General features: G+C 33.4%; 1 protein-coding gene and 1 long non-coding RNA gene across 4 annotated transcripts in view; both read right to left on the bottom strand.

The window, feature by feature from the left end:
• Positions 1 to 23,154, bottom strand: part of LOC149422246 (uncharacterized) — a 202,839-nt gene that overhangs the window by 49,774 nt on the left and 129,911 nt on the right. The window lies entirely within an intron of this gene.
• Positions 1,493 to 3,981, bottom strand: LOC149422250 (uncharacterized). The gene is made up of 4 exons (XR_016302412.1): positions 3,555 to 3,981; positions 2,206 to 2,291; positions 1,786 to 1,876; positions 1,493 to 1,681 (listed from the first exon to the last, which is right to left on the bottom strand). It is a non-coding gene; the product is annotated as an uncharacterized LOC149422250 (long non-coding RNA).

The following is a 23,154-nucleotide window of genomic DNA, read 5'->3' as shown; positions in this document are numbered from 1 at the left end:
AAAAGAATGTATTCTATTATTAGTGTGATGTTTCAAGCTGTTTTGGTAATCTAATATCAAAATGTTATGATCACTTAGGTAGGCATCTATATTTGCAGTAGTTGAGGAAATATTTTGTCTGTTTGAGATGATATGGTCTATTAGAGAAGTAGAGGTATCTGTTACTCGTGTAGGATAGGATGTGTTACATATGAAACAGTTGTATGAGTGTTGATGTATTTAAGAGATGTATTATTTTTTTGAAGAATGTCAATGTTGAAATCACCAAAGATAAGGGTATCATCTATACAGTTATTTAAAATAGATTCATGATACATTAAGAATTCGTTAATGTTTGAGGTAGGCTTTCTGTTTATAACATAAATATTTAACGGTTTAAAATTTCTATTACGGATATATAATTGAAAACAATATGTATGGGAAATATGTATTTGAAAATTTTTTACGACTTCAATACGTTCATAATAAAATTATATGTTTAAATCAGAATTTTTCTCCGGTGAAATCGGTCCTTTCGGCATCGGATTATTGATATATTAAGTATTTTCGTGATTAAATAAAAACAATATTAGAAACATTATGTTAATTCACTTTTCAATCAAATTTTGGAATTATACACACGAGCGTATAAGTACGTATAGACGGGTATATACAAGTGTATAAATTACCTGCTGTAATATAGATAGAGGTGGTATATTGCTGAGTCTAGAAGCAAGCATTAATTGCACATTTTTTCTGTGTTCTTTATTCTGCCTTTGATTTTTTTCACCCTGCTTACTAGCGGATACCTGTTCTTTTTTTCTTTGTTGCCATATGCCTTTGCCTTTGTTGTTATATGATATTGGTCGGTTTTTGTATTGATTTGTTGATTATAAACGTACCTACATGTTATCTGGGTTATAAATGTGAGAATGTTGTCGATATATTTGGGGATTCCGTATTATAGGCCAGTACACATAGCGCCAAAAAGGGGGTTGCGATCGTAATTATTCCGGTAGTCCCAATTTTTTTATATGTTTTATAAACTGATCCCATGATGTATAATCTGAATTTCCGACCATGGCGCACCTGTGCTCGCGCCACCATTTAAAAAAAAACCGGCTGTAATCGCGCCAAAACCTAGTTTTTCCAAAATATCTCATTCTCAATGCAAATTTTGGCTAAATTAGCTAGATAATTAAAGTAAAACATAAAATTACCTACAACTTTTGTGAAAACAATTTTCTTCAATCTCTAATAGGTACCGAGGTAGAAAGTCGTAAAGGTGCGTATATTTTTGAAAAAAACAAGTTTTTTGCGCGACTAGCTTTGATTTTTTGTAAATATCTCGTTTCCAGTACAATTTTGTGTAAAAATTATTGATACTAATTTTGTAGAAAATAAAATTTCATAAAATAAATAGGTATATAATTTATGTGTTTTAATTCTAATACGTATCCAAGCTCTAATCCACCAAAACCAGGCCAAAAATTGAAACAGAGGTAAAGTGTTTTAAATTTCATTCCTTAATTTTATTTTTCTTCAACAATTATTGTTGTGAGAACATATCAGTTGACAACAATCGTCATGCCTGCGTCAGACCTAGCTATAAGGGGCTGGAAACGGCATGCACGTTAGTGTCATAAGAACTAGAGCCAGCAAATAGTGAAAACTTTTCAGGTTCATTCATCTCTGGTCCGTGCTGAAAAATAATGTCAGTTTTTGTTAATTTTTTTAGATCGCTTATTTAATCATATAAAATTAATATTATTTACTTTATATTTACAGAAATTGTGAAAAAATTACCATGTTGAGTGTCGGTATAGTGTTTAACACAATACTCGTATTTTCTTTATTATTTGCAATATTATCTGGATGAAGTTTTGCGGAATTTTTCCTAAAATGAGAAATATTGTTAATTATTTATACTGTCTCTATTCCCTAATTATTTAGAGATGTATTAAGACATGCCCGACAAACTTTCACCAACAATTCCTGAGCTTATTTGGTGTAAAAAATGCATTTCGGTAAAAATAAAAATATGTCACCGGAAATCAAAATTAATTTACTTCTTATATTCCAAATTCAATATGCTCAGAAGTTTATCGACTGCGTATATATGTATATATCTACATATATAAAATTATTTAAGCTGACATTGTACAATTATGTTCTGTAAAAAACGTATCCCAAAGATCTATTTTTATGTGTGTATTTAAGTAGTACCTTCTCCATTCCGTTAAACATTTTCCTTGGTGCCGTAATTTTGTTCGGGATAAAACTCCTTTTGTCTTCTGTTTTCCCATATTTAACTGAAACGTAAGTATATATTAGCCAAGAGATTTATTATAAATTGGTTCAATTTTACCTTAAATTTGAAAATCATTTCAACGTAAGTAAGTGCAGTAACTTGGGGAGATAATTGCACAATTCTATCTACAACAAATGATCTAACAATCTAAACTTAAAATATTAATGACTCTTTTTAATATTCGAATGACTTTAGGTACTTTATAGGTGACATATGTCTAATTGTCTGTATGGAGAAAAACTTTCGATGTAGAGTTTTTGTTTTATGGAAAAAAACTTTCGAATTTCAAAAATTTGTTGTTGGGTAATTTAACTGGTTTTGGTGGATAAGAGCTTGGATACATATTAGAGTTAAAACACATAAATTAAATACCTATTTATTTTATGAAATTTTATTTTCTACAAAATTAGTATCAATAATTTTTTCACAAAATTGTACTGGAAACGAGATATTTACAAAAAACAAAAGCTAGTCGTGCAAAAAACTTGTTTTTTTCAAAAATATACGCACCTTTACGACTTTCTACCTCGGTACCTATTAGAGATTGAAGAAAATTGTTTACACAAAAGTAGTAAGTAATTTTATGTTCTACTTTAATTGTTTAGCTAATTTAGCCGAAATTTGCATTGGGAATGAGATATTTTGGAAAAACTAGATTTTGGAGCGATTTCGGCCGGTTTTTTTCAAAATGGCGGCGCGAGCACAGGTGTGCCAAGGTCGGAAACTCAGATTTTACATCAGGGGACCAGTTTATAAAACATATAAAAAAATTGGGACTACCGGAATAATTACGATCGCGAATCGGTAATTGCCCTGGAGTATTAGTAATGAAACGAACTCTTCACAAACACTTTATTGAAATATAAGAGAATACCACTCCTTAGTAAAAAAACTCCTTTTATTTTACCATAATTTATTAGATATTCCATTGTTACAACTAACATGACTGTATAATTAGAAATTAATGTAAAAGCCCAGTAGGGCGTAAATAAATAAAACTAGGAAAACGATTCTAGTGAAGGGGCACTCTATAACATTCTGTGCCGCTGGTTGTGACAACCGGACAGACAGCCGCGTCGCGTGAAAAAAAAGATTAATAGTAAAAAAGTCTACTTGGGCTAGAAATGATATATAATAACATAACGACAATACTTTAGTGTCACCTTTTTTCTCAAGTGCCTACACATTTACGCATTTAACAATGTATTCTTTTGTATTGGTTATTATTTATATTTATTATTTATATAAAAAAACCTTTACTCACTTGAGGAAGAAGTTAAATTATAAAAAACAGAAAATTTCACTAATAGATTTCAAAGTATCGTTTGATTAAATAAAAAAATACGTAAAAGAAATGACCGGAGCGACCGGCCGGGTGACACAACCTTACAGGCCGGAACTTTCGCGGCGTCTGAATCAATACGTAGTAACTCCTTGTCAACCCGCACACAAATATACTACGCACAATAGAGAGTTTTGAAGTACTGGCGGTCGTTTTTCGTGTATCTGGCCAGAAATTGGATTTTCGCGAGTGTTTTTATTTTAATTAATTCTTATGAATACATTAATAAAATCTCTAATCTTTTGTGAGGGAGTCGTCGGGAAGTTACTAATTCATCGTCTAGAAAAATAAAATCTGGTACTTGCCGCTTATCTTACAACATTTTACATTTAATAAAATGTACTTATCGTTTTACATAATATATTTAATTGTAAGGTCCTGTTTTTATTAATCTTAAATATAAATAACTTGCATCCCTTCGAATCCCTCTAGAAACATTTAAGATTTTAGTAATAAGCTCATCAGAAATAATTAAAATGTGAGCGTCGGGGCAAATCCCCGTTATCAGGGTATTGTGTCGCCTTAATGAAAATCTGGACAAATTATTCGTACTCCCGTTGAAAATGGGATTGGAGGCCTTTAACCCTTTCACACCCGCATTATTGTTTCCACATATATAAAATATGTAATTCTTGATAATACCTCAGAAAATTATTTGAAAATGTTTGGATTAACATTGGGCGTCAGAGGGTATTTTTTAAATAGTAAGGTAAAATTAACATAACACAAAAGTAATACAAATAACTGTTTCATGTCCAAAATGCACATTTATTATGTAGTGATAATCTCTAAAGTACAAACAAACAACATTTTAACTAAAATTCATTCAGAAATAAAGCAATAATCTAGGATCAAACATCTTTAAAAAATCATCATACTAGTCGAAAACATGTCCGTCACTACCAGTGTTAATTCGAATGAACATTGAAATTCATTTACAATATTCTGAACAGTGAATTGAACTGATGTTATTATTATAGAACACATCTTAATGCGTTAAAATATTTGTAATTAGAGTAGAAAATATTGATATCTCACCTTAAATTAAGTAATCAATGACGGCAGAAATTCGATGAAAATCACTATCAGCAGATGTCAAAATATGTATCGTTGTTGTGGCGGGAATAAGGATTTCAACCGAGCGGAAAAAATAGAACCCACCGAAAAGATTACAAGCTATAAGAAAACAAAAACATGGCTTTTTTAAATCGCTACCGTTACGGTAAAAAAAACAAACTTCATATTAATTTGAATTAACACTGGGGCTGAAAGGGTTAACGAATGAATTGACAAGATTTCCTAGTAAAATATCAGTGAAACACGAATATATATGAGGATGTCGGTAAACGTGTTCATAAAAAATATAATATTTTCGCATTTCATCGATAACACGCGTTCAGATATATTATGAATTTTCTGATATTTTGTTGGAAAATGGCGTGCCATCATGTTTTTAACGGGATTTTAATAAATCAGCAGTACTAATTTTTCTCCGTGTGCGCAGTAAAGTCCTACAATGGACAGCGCTGTAAACCTTCAGTATACTTTAGCGAACTTTACTTTTTTGCGTATGGTCTTGTTTCATGGTTATGGTGCCAAAAACATGGTCACGTGGTTAGCCTCCAGCTCGTAGAAACGATCCCAGATTTCATGTTAGGGCAAGTCTATTAATTTGTGTGACTATGCAGCCAGCGGTATAATCAGCCAATAGAGCCATGATTATTACCTCTACCAACTCGTGCACAAAGGAAACTGTGTCATTAGTTACAATGGATTTCCACTTGTTCAAATAACCCTGACAATAATAATTGAAGATGAACACTTTTCCAAACATTCGTAATTGTAGGTCTTAATATTTAAGAACGGACTTTGATCTTATATATCAATAGGTATATCACAGAATTCAATGATTTCAGTCGGCAAAAATTTGATAACAACATTTTCTATTATATTAAATACTTCAATATTCTCGCAACTTTAAACACTATCTTTAATCTTATTACAAAATTGTAAAAACAACAAAATTCAATTTATTTTACGTCATGATATCTGAAAGCTTAAAGTAGCTGTTGTTGAAATCACGTTAGAAGCTGAAAATAGTTGTGTTGACGTAGAAATTCCAGACCGAAAAACATTACATTCGAGAATTTTTGCTGCTTTAGCTTTAGAATAAAAATGATAGCTTCAGACTTCAAGGTTCACAGCTGATTTTCTAATAAAAGGAACACACTCATAGGTACAAATGACTTGTGATACCCTACCATTAAATAATAAAAAATAAAAACAGATATTCTGCACACGCAACAAATTCCTCCCAAGCAACGATTTCACTATTTAAAATTGTAATTCAAAATTATTACTACGAAACTCTACTCTCTAGACCAGGGGTTCCCAACCTTTTTGTACTCTAGAGCACATTCTAAAATATCGGTAGGGTGGCGGGCACCACCTATTTTTAATCGACAAACTCGGGTCAGCAATGGCAATAAAAATGACAACAACGCAGTTCCAGGCGGGGAATGCTATTTACACATCACTCCTTGTACACGCCGAAAACCCGAAGTGAGCCGATGATCGCCGAACAGATCGGGACGGTACGAGCACGTGACTACTGTCAGTTTGGTTGTCGGGGCCATGCTTATTGCTTTCACTGACAGACAGAGCTGGCCGAGTCATGTGCCATGTGTTTTGGCGCCTTTGGCGTTCATCGGCTCAGTTAGTGGCGTTCGTTCACTTCGGGTTTTCTGCGTGTACAAGGAGTGATGTGCAAATAGAATTCTCAGTTCCAGGCTAGCGTGAAGAGTGCAGTCTGGCTCGCCGCTAGACAGGTTGCGATAAGTACTGTCAGTAAAGGAACCACTCATACATACACCATCGCAAACATACGAACATTTAATAAACCTAGGCACTCAAAAAATTAAAACTCTAACAAATAAATCAAAATAATTCACATTTGTGATTAATGTTTATGAAAAAATTATTTCACTGTCGAATAGTGGCGGGCACATACGAATCGTCCCGCGGGCGCCATGGTGCCCGCGGGCACGGGGTTGGGAACCCCTGCTCTGGACTACACAATAGAATACGCGTGATGTTCTTAGGATCAAAACAAAGAGAGGGTGTGGCGGGAACCGAATAACAAAGAGAGGACGAACTAAACATGCACACACACTATTCAATGTATAGATGACGGCCAAAATTCTTTCTCGTTTGCACACATCGGTCTATCATACACATTACATAATATTTTGATATTATTGACTAGGTTACATGATAACTCAACACACCTTTAAAAAGTGATATAAAGTGATGAAACAAAAACTAGGTTAAATACGTTACGCAGGTAACTATTTAACCTAGTTTTTGTTTCACAACTTTTAATGAATTTATATAACTTTTTAAAAGGTCTGCCGAATTGTCATTTCGAAGAGTTATCCGGTCACCGTGAGGTTAATTCTTAGTATCTACGTTGGCAATCGAAAAACCATTGTTAACCAATAATCATACGGCAGGCGTTGTTTTTTTTACATAACCTGTACACGGGGAAAAAATGCTTCTGGGTCTATGTCATCTTTGGAGATGCTGTGTGGGAGTCTTTTTAGGGAAAGAATGGAGAGAAAGTTATAAGAAAAAATGAGGTACCTGGGGGTCAATGTGACCAGGACTGATGTATGAATCCATCGCTCGGTGCAAGACGATGGGCCGAGAGAGAGTCCGACCGGAGTGATCAAAAGATCTCTCTCAACCAGTTTCTCCTGATACGACCCAAAAAGGTGAGCAAATGCATCGGCCGCGAAGACATAGACAGACCTCACCCCATGAAACCGGGCACCCCTCCTAAGTCACCAAACGTAGCGAACCACTTGGGTTGACCTATGGCAGGGGTGTTGGTTATCCAATAAATAGTTCCCGGGGTGGCGATACTCATACCCGCCTCCCAAATTAAAATCTCTTCTTAAATAAATAAAAATATAATATTATTCAACCGATTGATTGATATCTTTAACCGCAGGTATATAGGATTATCAATTACAAGAATTATTTTATTCATTGACTCCCTTTGAAATTTATCCTAACGTTCGCACAGTGTAATTTTCTTATCACGACATCGTTTCAAATTGAGACGATAGGAATCACTAAAGAAATATTCCACTCTGCACAGCTGTTCAATTCAAAAGAATTCCTGAAAAAATAATTGAACAACGTAGATTCTCCTTTCAGTGATTCAAAACGCCATGGTAAAGTTGTTAGTAAGCAAAACCGTTTTTAACCAGAGGCGAGACATTAGTATCATGTATAAATCAATAAATGTATTACCGATTCGTGCCCTTATGTGGCAAAAAATTGTATTACAGCATATATCTGACAGTCCGTATAAAACAATGGTGGATCATGTACACAATACACGTTTCATACAAAATAAAGGAATGAAAGTACCTGTGTTCCAAAACAAATATGGTCAAAGAACTCTTGAATACACAATACCTTTAATTTTTAACAAATTGCCATATGAAATAAAAGAAAATTGCTCCATTAGTAAATGCTCTTTAATATTAAAATCATGGCTACTAAGGAGTAACCTCATGTATTAAGACTGTGATACACTGTTTTTCCACATAAAACTGTTTCTGTATTTTCAACTTTAAAGTATTATACAATTTTCTTTTTTTGGTTTTTGAGATATGTATGTATTACTACGCTAAAGCGTTGATGATTATTTCATTTATGTATTATACTATTACTATATGTGCAACTAATCTCCTGCTGACAAGCTACTTGCAGTAGCTTAGCGGGTATAAATAACATTGTATGTAATTTTTATACAAAAAAAATAAAAAAAGTAGAATAACTACAATCATTGGAGAAAGCTCACATACGGAATACCCTACTAAAATATCTCATACACGAAACGAAACAGTAAATTTAAAAAAAATAGTGCTTATTACTTCAAATTTCATTAAGGAAATATTTGGAGTTTATTTTAACTATGACCAATTATAGAGTTCAATGTCCGCTTTCATAAACATAAATGTGTGAAAATAACGTAAAAATAGTAAGAAAATATAAACAAGGTGATAGTTTTTTGGAAAAACCAAATGTTTCGACGAACTTAAGTCGATACCTAGAAAACGGATAATACAGTACGTTAATTACATTATTTAGGCCACATTTTTCCCCATATTTCATGTGATTCTACAAAAATATCATAGTTAAAGGAAAATCTGCTTAAAATTTAGCGGAGAGCTATTTGCCAACACGTCTTGTGTCTATGTACAATGATTGCTGTCCAGTCACATCAGTTGACGTGGGGTAGTCGATCTCGGAACACAAATTAATCCTGGCCTACAACAACAAAAATGATTAACCGAAAAAACCAATACAATGATTTTCTTATATAATCTAACTAAAAATTATTATTCTTACATTATTTTTCGTTCACATTTCCAAATTTTAATAAATTTAGTTGAGTTTATCGAAATAGATTACATGTCATGGTGTAGTCATAGAATAATTCAGTTAATAATAGTTTCTCGTTAACTCTTTAAGGCGATGCACTACGTCGTGCAAAATTTTAAATCGAGCCGTTTTCAATAACACCCCTTATGCAGATGGCGATAAGGTTTAAATTCCCGCTTAACACCATCCGCCTGTTTTGATTTATGTAAGAAAAAAACATGGCCAAAAAGTGTATTTTATTTTATTTTGTGGATGTTCAGGCATAAATATTTAATTTTTTTCCGATCATTTTATAAATAACTTAATTTGCCACATTATACAATAAAACCATAACCGAAAATGGGTTTGTAAGTGGGAGATTTTGAACTTTAAAGCAGTTTTCAGAGGCCTTAAACATTATTTTTTTCTGGGCTTATAAAGACTTCTAAAAAATACTCGATTATTTCAAAGGCCAAGATGTATTCTACTCGCAGTATTTAATTAAAGCATCTGAAACATTTCTAGGCGATCAAATTTTCAAACCAAAAACACATGATTTTGAATTACTACGTATGGCATCGCCTTAAGTTTTTAAGTTCCAAAAACAATATATGTTATTTTTAAGATAATATCTATACATTTGTTATGCCGAAACGTTAATTATATGAAATTCCCTCGATAGAAAAAAATCGCAAATTAATCTACAAAAATTATAAAAAAACACGTTTCGATCTGTTATGTTGCAGGCATGAAAAAAATCAGGGCGTATCTTTAAATGCAACTAAAGCATTTGTCGAGAGATTTATGCTCTATTTCAAACGAGTCGTGTTTTATTAAATATTTTCACCATTTTCACTTAATTATTATCGTTTTTTTTTAATATTAGCGCGCTCCCTCTAACATTCGTATTTACATATCTCCCTTTCAAACAATCTTTAAACGCTTACTACAGGGCCACAATGATCCCTTTCATTCTGATAACACCAAGACCCTACTATATCCACACATCCTAATTTCCAACATTCATTGGCAGTTACAAAATTAATATTTATGCTGTAAAGCAAATACACGTTCATATTGTCTACAAGTAATAAAAGAAGATGAATTTTGCGATCCACACATTGATGTATTATACTAGATTAGCCCTGTCTAGTTAAATTCATTTTAAAAATAACGCCACGTAGCGTACGTCACAAATATGGAGATGAACTTAACAACCCAACTCTGTTTAAACTCCTTGTACAAGCGTTCAAACTCGTAAGCGAAACCACGGAGAATTTGTTGTCAGAGGTGTTGTAATATGGACATAATTCAAATTTAAATATTTGGAACTGGGTTGTTTTTGTGATTGAAAAAATGAACTTGCCCAGCATAGCTGAGAAGCAAAATAGTTTACTCTTGACCAACTAAAGGTAAAACGCAATGCACAGTGCCTATTTCGCATTGCGACACAATGCGTGGGCCTTTTCATAAATGTGCACGTGAACCAAACCAAAATTGTGTTGGGGTTATTTTTAAATGAATATGCCGTGTCTAGTCTAATTTAGTCTATGGATCCACACTATTCTTTGGCAGAAATTATATTTAGGAGCTCATACGGTTTAAGTAAAGAAACATGTGAGAATTAAAAAAAAACAGAAGGTCACAAAGCTTTGTCCTCATTTAATTAATTCCACACGAAATAGTGATAAAACAAGTAAGTTTCATATTTGTTATAATAATTACAAATAAAACTGGGGTCATCTTTGTATTTATTCGAAATAACTTCTTAATTGTGTCAATATACATTCTTGCAAAATTTTATAATTTTAGAAAACAGGCGACCCTGGATTCTCTGCGAATAAGTTGTTGTCGACATATAATATTTAATGTCGCGGGAACGAAAAAACGAATTATCCCTAAAATAGAACATGTATCAAAAGATAAATTGGCAAAAATAATATAAATGTTATTCGTTTCGTGTTATTTCTATTCAATTTATATATTTTTTAAAAACATTACAAATTTGATGACTTTAAAGAGTTTTTAAATAAATTTATAAAGCAGAAATAAGTGTATAAATATAAACATTACATAGTAGAAGTAAAAAGTAAAATTTAGGTACGAACTATGCTAGCAGCAACAAAGCTCGCTATTGTAAAGCAGCTTCATTGCTACTAAATAAAGGTCGGAACAACATACCAATAAAATAACCTAAAATATCTCATTTTGCACCGCCGAACTTATTCCTCCAGGTCGATCTGATATAGTTACATAGATAATATATCGGTTATGAAGATCTTAAAATAATACTAGCCGACGTACACCCGGCGTTGGTCGACTTTTCTATATTTTCAATAAATATAATATCCATGTATTATATTTATAAACCTTCCGGAAGAAATTCTCTACATGATAGTAAAAACCCTATCAAACTCCGTTGCAAAGTTTATAAGAACTAAGCGCACAAACAGACAGACGAGGGTTGTGACTATTGTCACGATTACGAATTTATTAAAAGTTTATCAGGAAACGGCCTGTAATCCCGTTTTAAACTCATTATGATCTGGGATGTTCCAGAATGTTCCCGAACGTTCCAACCTTCCCGAACATTTCAGAATGTTTCGGGATGTTCTGGAATGCTCTTGAATAATCTGGACTGTTTTAGAATTTTCAGAGGGCGAAACCTCTAGCCCTTATATCTTCAAAAGCACGCTCTTCAGGTAAAGACGGGAACCTTCTTCAGGGATGGGGGATAGAGGGCTACCACACCATAGTTTCAGATCGTTTCTTAGTTTTAGCGCCACGCACATTGTACACACATACACACACATATATATATTGATTATATGAACTCAGTTCTAACATACATGGTGTAATACTGCAAAATTATCTACGTTCATAAATTGGTAGGTCATTTTAAACATAATTGCAGTCATTTGCCAACTATTTCCGCCTTTTCTTCTCCACGATAATCTTTTTGAAGACTTATTTCTTGCTTCCTTACTGTAGACATGTGTGCTGAGTATATATTATGTGTATTTATGTACGGTAAACAAATCAAGGAAAGGACTGTTAATTGTTTGGAAAAGTAGAGCAGATGTACGGAGAAAGAGTTCCAGGGGAATGTAAGATCGATGCGGGATCGGCCACCCTCAATCAAAAGAACCAGGCGTTGACGATTTAGATATGTTAAAACAACTAGTTCATCAGTAGGTTTAATTACTCAACCGTGGAACCATCAACCGTTCCACTGCGATCTTGCCTATTGGTGTTTTTTTATCAAAAATACAGGTTGTCCCGGGGTAAAGTGTCACTTCGAGAGGTGATTCTACACGATGGTAGAATTAAAAAAGATAAACGTTTTAAGGTGAAAACGTGGAATTAGTTGTATGGAAAAATAAATTGTCTTCCTTAGAGAAAAAAATTGTAATGGAAAAAACAAACTATTTAAAAAAACATGACGAAGGTTCCGTATATTTTATACCACACCCCTTAATAATCCCAGCACACCCCAGAATAATCCGCCACATCATTGCAGAACAAAAAAAAATCAGCACGTGATGCTAGAAAAATATTAATCACTGAATAGAATTCTGTGTAGAGTCACTTATTGTATTTTATTGCAGAGGTGACCGGTATTGTTGCCATGAAGGTGTTAATATTTATTTATTTGTAAGAAACAAACAGCTTTTACATAATATACAATGATTGATATAAATATACAAGTTAACTGAAGTCAAGCCACAGAAGTTTCTTATGCTAAAGTTCATTGGAAATTATTATAAGATAAAAGTTTTACTATCTTATAATATAATAATATACAAGAAAAAGTTTATTATTATAATGTTATTAATTTACATATTAACGGAAGATTAAAAGTGGCAAATTCCCATCAAGACCGTATTGTTTTCGGATGACGAAAAACAAGATTTTTTAAATTTAAAGGTACAAATATGGCAATTAAGATGATAGTTACGTATTTAATCACCCAATTTTTTCAAATATTTGTTACGTGAGATTTTCACGTTGCTTTGGATTTTCGGGTCGAGTTGTGCTGCGCTTCGTCCTTTTTCTTTGTGCAACGTTTCACAGACAACAGATGTTGTTTGTGCAAATATCGAATATGGTTTCCTCAGACATACCGTTAAAACAGACCACTGAAATTTATCATGGTACATCGTGCAAGTACTTTTCATATTTAATATAAAACGGGACTGGTTAGCATTTTTTAATTTTTTAAAAAGTAAATTTTTTTAGAGTTTAGAAACATATGTACATAATGAACAGTTAGTTATACAAATAAAATTACAGTGTATTGTATAGAAACAAATCCCACGAAGGCAAGGCCTGTGCGTGGGTATTACAGTCATTATTATCACAATTCTATGGTAACAATACAATGTAAAATTAACGTGTACATTTTCTTTGAAGATAAATAATATAAAATAATTTATAAAAATAGGAACAATAAATGAAACGAAAATAAAAAGTAGCATATAATTTGAAAAATTTATAAATGGTATTTTGTGGAAGTTTTAAACCAGACATAAAAATTAGGTACCTACTAAAGTTAGTATGTATAAATACTAGCTGTACCCCGCCACGCGTTCCTATGGCTCGCACTGTCTGTGCAGAAAGATAAACAATAGCGCGTTTTGCATTTACGTCCAACAGATGGGGCTGTTTTTCAAAAAATCCCTTTTTACCTGTAACAGGTAACATCTATATAATAACGGTAAATAAAACACACTCGCATTCGAATGCCACGTTGTGTCACAATTTTAAAGCAATCTGTGAAGAACTTTAGGAGATTTAAGATTTTGAACAAACGAACTATTACATTTTTATTTTATGGTATTTATACAATATAAAACCAAATTGATGTAAGTAAATACTAGTAAAGATAACTGTTGACTTGTATTTTAGCCAAGATTTGATATATTTTTATAACAGTTAATATTTGGACTCAACGTGGTCACTTCAAAGGTTGTTTGTAGTGAATTGTACATTTTAGGGGCAATAAAATAAATATGTCTAGGTTGGGTGGTTTTGCAATGGGGTACTGCTTATACACATACACAAGCCACATGTCTTTGGGCTAATTTGGTTTTGCAATGGGGTACTGCTTATACACATACACAAGCCGCATGTCTTCGGGCTAATTTGGTTTTGCAATGGGGTACTGCGTATGCACATACACAAGCCGCATGTATTTGGGCTAATTTGGTTTTGCAATGGGGTACTGCTTATGCACATACACAAGCCGCATGTCTTTGGGCTAATTTGGTTTTGCAATGGGGTACTGCTTATGCACATACACAAGCCGCATGTTTTCGGGCTAATTTGGTTTTGCAATGGGGTACTGCGTATGCACATACACAAGCCGCATGTCTTTGGGCTAATTTGGTTTTGCAATGGGGTACTGCGTATGCACATACACAAGCCGCATGTCTTTGGGCTAATTTGATTTTGCAATGGGGTACTGCGTATGCACATACACAAGCCGCATGTTTTCGGGCTAATTTGGTTTTGCAATGGGGTACTGCGTATGCACATACACAAGCCGCATGTTTTCGGGCTAATTTGGTTTTGCAATGGGGTACTGCGTATGCACATACACAAGCCACATGTCTTTGGGCTAATTTGGTTTTGCAATGCGGTTCTCGTCGTTGGTTAGGACGGTTAGAATTCATTAATTAGCATTCAATTTAAGTCTGTTAAAACTACTTCTGCGGTAGAAAAGTTATTTCCTAGTGGTAAGTATTTACATTATTTTGGTAGACGTAAATACATAATAATATGCCATGTAGTCGGTAGGTACATTAGGAATGGTTAAGTAAATTGCATAATTCGGTTTTTAGCATACGATGCCAAAATTTAAATAAAAACCTACATATTTAAGAACCTGTTTCGGGAGGTCAAGCAAATACTAATCCACCATTAACACGATGTGTGTACTGCACCTAGACCATGCAGCGACTAAAGTAAGACACTAAAAATAAAAACATACATATTTTGATTATAGGTACACGGAGAAAACATACCGACATAAAATATTGCTAATTTATTAAAAATCTCCTCACATTATTCGTAATCCTGCTAAAAATGGGACGAATGAATTGATAGGTTTCATGTTAAACTTTTAGTAAAAAAATAATGTACTAACGCGACGCCGGAACACGTGTTCATAAAAATGTTTTCGCATTTCGTCATTATATTATAATAACAGGGCAAACACAGGTGCATCAACACGTGTTCCAATATATTCGGAAAGTAATAACATTTTATTAGGAAACAACCTACTGTCCCGTTAACAGGATTTTAATAAATCAGCAATGCTCATTTTTGATAGGTACCACCGACATATTCAAAAGGATTGGCATAATATTATAAATGGTATTATTGATTCACCTACTCTACTGCAACTCATTCTCTTCAATATCCCCTCGCAGACTCAGAAATAATGAACCTCTTCCTCAACCATCATTCGAAAAATTATGGATATTATTCACCATTGTCCAGAATGTGTAGACTGGTCAACTCAAGTCAAAACCTTAACTTTTTGGGATAAGTCTGAATGATTTTTGCCAGTCGCTAAACAAGTGACGGAATATTATAAGTGTCCTGTGGTCCTGACCCACGCACAGTCGGCTGAAAATCGCCTTTCATAGACATAGAGACTTGAATTTTCAAGGGTATTTTTTTGGCTAGAAATGGATTCTGCTGATCATTACTATGCTGATCATTACAAAAATTTATTCTGCTGATCATTACTAAAATTTCGTACGAAGCAATTGCGTGTAATGAAGGAGTTATAATTTTTTTAAGAAAAATTTGTATGGCACTGACATTAAAAATGAGGCTATCTCTGGAATCACAAGGTTGGCCATTCTATCCTTACACACAGATATACTACTATTTATTTGTAATTTTTTGACATACTTCGTATTGTGGCGCAATTTGCGATTTTTTTTTTTAAATCGAAGTTGAAAAAAAACACTTTTTTATGTTGATGATTAATTTTAATGCTTAAATGCTTTTAAAAAGTTTTAGCACGTTTGGTTACGGGCTCTTATTATGTGTACAAATTAATGTGGTCGAAATAGGCATACAAAAATTGGTAACCAGCCAACCTAGGACAGTGCCAATTTAACACATTATTGAAAAGAGATATAAATCTATGAAAAGTGTAAATCAAAACTAGATCAACTCTTCACGCTAGGTTTTTGCTTTTGGGAGCAACCCATATGGTCTCACAGAAATCGTTGTATCTCCCTTACTTACTATTGAGAAATATGATCTAAGCCAGTCATTCCCAAAGTGGTCTATATCGACCTCCAGGGGTCGATATAGACCTGCAGAGAATCTTTGTCATGATATGTCATGAATAATGCATGAGATGTAAATGGGGGTCCGCGAGAGCCCTTTAAGCCACATTTCTTTGAGTGATTTATTAGTGGTTTCATGTGGTAAAGTTTAGAAAGTACAATTATTTTAATATATAATTATAATTTTAATTTTAATATATATACTGGTAGTATAGACAGTCCTGATTTAATTAACCTCATTGAATTTCATATACCCACGAGAGCTACTCGTTCTAAAATTTTGTTTAAATGCAACAATATCAGGACTGAGTATTCCAAACACTCGCTTGTACCTAGGTTGCATGAAGTTAGTAATAGATACACAGATGTGGCAGATCTATTTAACTGCACGCAAGGTAGGTACAAGAGGGCTATGCTATCAAATCTTTTCAATCAATATTAATTTAATCTAATTCTACCTTATTTGCACTACAGAAACTTATGTACTTGTATCTCTTGTTTACTTACTTACTTACTCTCTAATGTCATTTCACAATCAAATGCCACATATATTTGTAATTCTTTTTTTATTTTTATTTCTATGATTTTAACTGTGAAATGTTATCATTGTTTATGGTATATTTATACCGTTGATATTAAATTAAATAAACTTATTACGAAATTCCCTAGCCAAACGCCCCCCTCCCCACGGATTTATGTTGGGAATTAGTGGATTATTCACAAAACGTCAATCTGCGTACAGAAAGTTCCACTCAACTGAAACCGAACTACTTCGTATGCTATCAGACATAACTCTTGCCGTAGAGTCAGGTAAGTTATCACTTATCTCACTCCTAGACATGAGTGCAGCGTTTGACACGATTGATCATGAATTCCTCATAAGGAGATTAGAGGAAACATTTGGTTTGAAATCCGACATAAAAAAATTGGCTGGTATCCTATTTATCCAATCGCTTACAAGCCGTGAGGGTTGGAAATAAACTCTCCAACTTCGCAACACTTTCTTCAGGGGTACCCCAGGGATCCGTTTTGGGTCCACTTCTCTTCATCCTTTTTACAAATGATGTCGCCAAAATAATCGAGTCATTTGATCTCTTGTCTCACTGCTACGCTGACGATCAGCAAGTTTATTTTTACTGTGCTCCAAATGAAATCAATAGTCTCAAGATCCGTATAACTGAATGTCTAGAAGCAATAACTCGTTGGATGTCTTCAAACAAGCTGAAGCTCAATCCATCTAAGACTGAGTTTCTCTGGGCAGCCACAAACAAACGTCAACATTTCATAGACAATTCACCTATTACTATTTCCGGCAGCGATATCATCCCAAAAACAACAGGTAAACTTCTCGGTGTCAATTTAGATTCAGACTTTTCGTTTAAAAGTCAAATAAATAGGACTGTAAGCACCGGTTTTTTTCACCTAAGACAACTCAAGTCTGTCCGAAGAAACCTTCCTACAGAAGCAACAAAACTACTCCTTACGTAGTCTCACGTCTCGATTACTGCAACGGCATTTATGCCAGCCTTCCAAAATATCAAATTGACAAACTTCAATCAGTGTTTAATGCAGCAGCACGGCTCATAACCGGGGTTTCAAAATATTCACACATTTCAGAACACCTTCGTAACCTTCACTGGCTCAAGTGCCCTGAAAGAATCCAGTACAAACTGTGCTGGGTGGTGTTTAAATCCATCAATGAAATGGCCCCACCCTACATCTCTGAACTATGCGTCCCGGAAAACACTGGTCTGAGGCAGTCAACGCTTAGATCAGCAACATCATCAGCTGTAGGCAGACTGATAGAACCTAAGCGCAAGCCAAATACTAAGTTTGGTGATCGCGCTTTCGGAGTATCTGGGCCGAAGGCTTGGAATAAACTCCCTCCGGAACTAAGATCCATAACAAGTCCAACAGAATTCAGGTCTAAACTGAAAACTTACCTTTTTGAGCTGTCGTACCCTTAAATTAAATATACCATTCCTAAGAGAAAGTCCAGTTGTATTCAATTTTTCAATAAAGTCCTAAATCCTGTATCTAAATTCCGCCAATAAACAATTCGATAATGTTAATAGTGTTAATCTCAAGTGACCTACCAGGTAAGTATTGTACTGTATATTTTCTCCATAAGTAGTTAAGTAAGAACATAGATTATAAGTTTGTACAGCGCCCTTGAGGTGATTTTGCACAAAAACGGCGCTATACAAGTCATCCAATTATTATTATTATTATTATTCGAAAATATTGTGGGGAATCCCAATACTGAGCAGCAACTGAGAAAACAGGGGTCTACCTAAAACAGACAAAAATCTGTAGATGGTTTACGGGACAAAAAAGTTTGGGGACCTTTGATCTTAACGGTGTTAGAAAGTGAAAACACTACGCTTTATATTAAAATCTAGAAGTTAACCACAGAATCATTAAAATGTGCACCTTTATGAAACTGAAGGATCCGACCACAATTTAATTTCGTCATTTTTTATGAACTTTTTTTAAATCAAATGAAAAAAAAGTGAGGTGAAATTAACGTTTGAAGTACATTTTTCTAATATTTTTACGTTATCTGTAATTTTTGTTTGGCAAAAAAACTTAAAGACAATTTTATGAACTTTTTTTAAATCAAATGAAAAAAAAGTGAGGTGAAATTAACGTTTGAAGTACATTTTTCTAATATTTTTACGTTATCTGTAATTTTTGTTTGGCAAAAAAACTTAAAGACAACCTATTTTATGTTTTTAATTTTGCATCAAGTTTCATGACTTTGTACCACTTTTCAAAAGCGTGTTGAATTGCCACTGTCCTGAGTTGCCATGGAACCCAAAAATTACGCACACTGAAATAAAAAAATACCTAACTCTATTTAAACTCATAACTTGGTTGGTAAGTAAGTAAAAGACAAAATATACAAAAATAAAAATGTCCATAAAGTGAAATACACGCCTCACGAGTCACGTGGGATGTGGATCTATAAAATGATGTAAGTGCGTTTGTGTACAAAATGGACCCGTTATACATATAACGTAAACAGATAACCGGTTTCGTGCTTCTATGTGGGACACGAAGAGAGACAAATACATTTGATTGAAGAAGTCAGAATAAGAAAGGTTAGAACACGCACGACGAAAATATTTATTGGCGTTAGTTAGTTCTCGTATATAACGAGGTAACTAAATAAAACCAGTACATTCGTTGATAATGGTATTACGTTCATAATTTTTTTTAATAATATTAAAAATTTATGAACTATTTACTAGTGTATATTGTGTTTCATTCCTAGATCTCCATATTTTAACTATTCACTAGCGTATATTGTGTTTAATTCCTAGATCTCCATATTTAAACTATTCACTAGCGTAGGAATATTGTGTCTAATTCCATATTTAAACTTTTCACTAGTGTGTATTGTGTTTAATTCCTAGATCTCCATATTTAAACTATTCACTAGCGTAGGTATATTGTGTTTAATTCCATATTTAAACTTTTCACTAGTGTGTATTGTGTTTAATTCCTAGATCTCCATATTTAAACTATTCATTAGCGTACATTGTGTTTAATTCCATATTTAAACTATTCACTAGTGTGTATTGTGTTTAATTCCTACATCTCCATATTTAAACTATTCACTAGCGTAGGTATATTGTGTTTAATTCCATATTTAAACTTTTCACTAGGGTGTATTGTGTTTAATTCCATATTTAAACTTTTCACTAGTGTGTATTGTGTTTAATTCCTAGATCTCCATATTCAACCTATTCATTAGCGTACATTGTGTTTAATTCCATATTTAAACTATTCACTAGTGTGTATTGTGTTTAATTCCTAGATCTCCGTATTTAAACTATTCACTAGCGTAGGTATATTGTGTTTAATTCCATATTTAAACTTTTCACTAGTGTGTATTGTGTTTAATTCCTAGATCTCCATATTTAAACTATTCACTAGCGTACATTGTGTTTAATTCCATATTTAAACTATTCACTAGTGTGTATTGTGTTTAATTCCTACATCTCCATATTTAAACTATTCACTAGCGTAGGTATATTGTGTTTAATTCCATATTTAAACTTTTCACTAGTGTGTATTGTGTTTAATTCCTAGATCTCCATATTTAAACTATTCACTAGCGTACATTGTGTTTAATTCCATATTTAAACTATTCACTAGTGTGTATTGTGTTTAATTCCATATTTAAACTATTCACTATTGTATATTGTGTTTAATTCCCAGATTTACATATTAAAATGAATAAATTGAGAACAGACCCAGAACTTTATTAAATTTCACGAATCTTGTTTTGGAAGATCACTGTCTACATTAGTTTTCGAAAAACTCCGTGTAAAACCCGGGCAACACCGCGGATAGCAAGGTACATAAATAATATAAATCATATTCAATAATACATATTTTAACGAAAATAAAGATGTATTCGTTTATTATTCGTGGAAAATTAATTAATATTCTAATCAAATGTAATATGCATATTTTTTATACTCGTCGTTTTTTTTAATAGAAACTGCCACTGAAAATTTATGTTCTATGAACTATGCTCTACTAGTTTTTTAGTGGCCATTATACAAGGTGCGGCAAAACAGACAGTGTAGTTTTGAAGGGCTATTAAAAAAAACGACGCCACTTACAGAAATGGTTTTTTTTTAAATTTTATTTGGTATATCATTCCGTTTTATGCTTGACGTCCTGAAGATGACATCAGAAATGTGATGGCAACGATACATTGATGACGGAGATTTCTGAAGTTTTCGGCCGCATTTTGACACATCAAGAAGCCGTAAATTGCAGCCGGAAGGCCCGCTGGGTGGCGACAATAGAACGGCCATTTTTAATAAATGTGCGGACGGCGAAGCGCCGGTGTTGTCCAAACCAAACCACGGTAACGACTGAAAACGGCACGACCCTCCCGAGACAATGAGGCCCCTCCCAGGTTCCTACCACCACCACAGGGGATGTACCAGCCCTTCAAAACTGCAATGTCTGTTTTGCTGCATCCTGTAACTTATGTATATACGAGTATCTCCTGTATCTTAATAAAACAAACGAAATTTATAATGTCTAGTGAAACAACATTCAATAAATTGTTACAACATAAACTCGTCAGAATGATTGAAAAAATGCAATGAATAAATTAGAAAAAAATGCGCAAATTAAAAACTATCCACACCGTATCGACTAGCAAATTAATATTTCATCAGATTCCAAGCTTTTTTGCATGCAAATATGTTATAAAGTAAAATTATTAAATTATGCTTACATTTTGTATTTAAATTTTGTACTGCAATGTGCGTCTTTCGTTGGTATGCTTGTTTTAGAATACATCCCACTTACAAACACGTCAATAAAAAATATTAATAATTCATTAACAAACAAAAATTTATTTAGATGTAATTAAAAAACTTATCTTAGACTGAGACAAATATTTAATTAAACCGTTCAATCATTGAAGGAAAACAAATTGCTAGAACTTTGTCTCTATTAAATAAGAGTATTGGTATCTAAAACTGTGGTACGTCAAACAAAAGTTGATATTACTTGTCAGCCATGAAAAGCGAAAACACTTTCACATTCGAACAAAGCATCTCTCAATAGACTCCAGAAAAAGGCAATTGTCTTTTTTTTATAAAGCCGCGAGTCGATGGCTCCAATGAAGTTCACACACCAGGGGCGTGCACTGTGCACTAAGTTTTACAAACACCTAACAATAAGTAAAAGAAAATATTAAAGTAAAATTTAAAAAAACCTTTGTTTTCAGAATGTTTTAACGGAGATTCCACTTTTCATTTTTTCCACGTTTTACCTTGACCCGTAAATGCATAGGTAATGCACTAAATTAAAGATATATATATATATTTTTTTAAACTAGGACGACTACCGATGATGACCAACTTTCTTTCTACGGGGGAATCTGGGTCTTCCATTCCAGTAAGTTACTAGCTGAAGTCCCCGGCGTTGCCCGGGTTTTAAGAAAGTAAATGTAATTTTGGAATCCGGTGACTTTTTTTTAAACTAACAAAAAAAATTCTTCCACATGTCTTTGTCACTGGTCACTCAGCATAGTAACCGACCAAAACCTTACTTCGATCGTTAACTCTCCAATACCTACTGATTTTGCATGTTTTAAGTAGAAAAAAAAGTAATTAAAAAAGTCACCGGATTTCAAAATTTAATTTACATTTATTTCTCCAAATAATGTCAGAAATCACTGCTAAGTATAATAAATTAATACGTCCACACCCTGTATATTTAAAAAAATGTTTTGTGTAAAGATCTGGAAAAAATATAAACCTATGCCTACGTGCGTTGATAACATGCCGAGAGGTGGAGTATTGAGCGCGAGGGGTATAGGGTTTCGCTCACCGTTATCACGTTGTCAGTAGTAGCCGGCGATCTGCCGGCTGCAATGGATGTATCATGTGTTTTATACGTGGCTGGTGTCTTTTCTCCGTTTTCAGTACTATACATAATATTTTACTTATGTCCATGTATCCATAAAGTACCTCAAATAAATTCATTAATATACCTAGGTAATAAATGTAAAACATTCATTTGATCCCAATTAAAAATAACAAATTAAAAAAAAAAAACGACAAAGCACCGGAGTTCAAGGGTTTTTTGGACCGTAACAGAAGGGTTACAAATGGATAAAATGATGAATTCATACATATTTTAATAATAATAATTGTGTCTGTTAGACTCGTGCATTTAATGATCACAATATGATGGATTGAAGGGAAACAGAAAATGGCAAACCCTATTCGTACTTG

Source organism: Hesperophylax consimilis, chromosome 7, assembly GCF_061612785.1.
Source record: "Hesperophylax consimilis isolate HC1 chromosome 7, BYU_Hcon_1.0, whole genome shotgun sequence".
In the NCBI taxonomy this organism is placed as follows: Eukaryota; Metazoa; Arthropoda; class Insecta; order Trichoptera; family Limnephilidae; genus Hesperophylax; species Hesperophylax consimilis.
Note: the sequence above shows the minus strand (reverse complement) of the source record. Positions and strands in the feature narration are given on the sequence as shown.